The sequence below is a fragment of the Salarias fasciatus genome, chromosome 16 (assembly GCF_902148845.1).
Source record: "Salarias fasciatus chromosome 16, fSalaFa1.1, whole genome shotgun sequence".
Taxonomy (NCBI): Eukaryota; Metazoa; Chordata; class Actinopteri; order Blenniiformes; family Blenniidae; genus Salarias; species Salarias fasciatus.
The window spans coordinates 26,453,776-26,454,809 of NC_043760.1; positions in this window are offsets into that span (position 1 = coordinate 26,453,776).

The following is a 1,034-nucleotide window of genomic DNA, read 5'->3' on the forward strand; positions in this document are numbered from 1 at the left end:
CGGGAGTGGGAGGAGCTTGTGTCCTGTCTTCATGTTGACAATGGCGGAATCTGTGCCGAAATCGATCTGCTAAAGCTGATTTCACTTTAGTTCTAAACTCTTCAAATGTTTAACTTTATCGAGATTTAAAAAAAAAAAAAATTAGGCGACAAAGTGGTCGTTTAGAGCCCGAGTGTGTCATTTGTTTGTCCAAATACCAACTGTTTATGATTTTCTTCGGGCGAATTCGGCGAAATGTGAGCCAGCCGCAGTGAGCGGCTCCAGCACGGAGGTGTCAGAGAAGCAGGAGAGAATCAGAGCACACATAAAGCCTGGACCCGCTACGGAGGCCCGTGGCCGTGGCGGGCCGTTCCCCCGACCCAGCGGCCCAGCCTCCGACCGGCTTTGGCGGCGGGCGACGCGGATCACACCGTCGGCCGCCCCCGCCTCTCCGACCAGCTCCCCGGCGACCCGCAGCAGGACCGAGACGCGCGGTCTCACCCAGCGGTCCTATGGAGCGGGCCCGCTGCTGGGGTGGCGGGACCTCCGCCGGACCTCCGTGACCTCCGGGCGTCGCACCGAATCGGTCCCCGAGGTCCGGCGGCGGACCCCCGGGCCCCCCGGTGAGTGGCGGGCCCGCTCCGGAGGAACGCTGGGTGATACCGCGCGTCTCGGTCCTGCTGCGGGTCGCCGGGGAACTGGTCGGAGAGGCGGGGGCGGCCGACGGTGTGATCCGCGTCGCCCGCCGCCAAAGCCGGTCGGAGGCTGGGCCGCTGGGTTGGGGGAACAGCCCTCGTGGCGGGTCCAGGGTTCGTGTGTGCCCGCCGGCGAGCGCAGAGTTTCTCACACCCTCCGGGGCCGGACCCAGATCACGGGGCCAGCGTGAGGATGAGGTTCGCTTTCGGCGGTACTTCCGTCTCTCCCGGGCCCAGTTTGACGAGCTTCTGGCCCGCATCAGCGCTCAGAGTGCTCGTCTGTGATTGGATGACGCGCGCGTTGACGCTTCGAAAGTTCAATTTTCCCAACTTCAGGTGTTGACGCCTGCAACGCGTGAC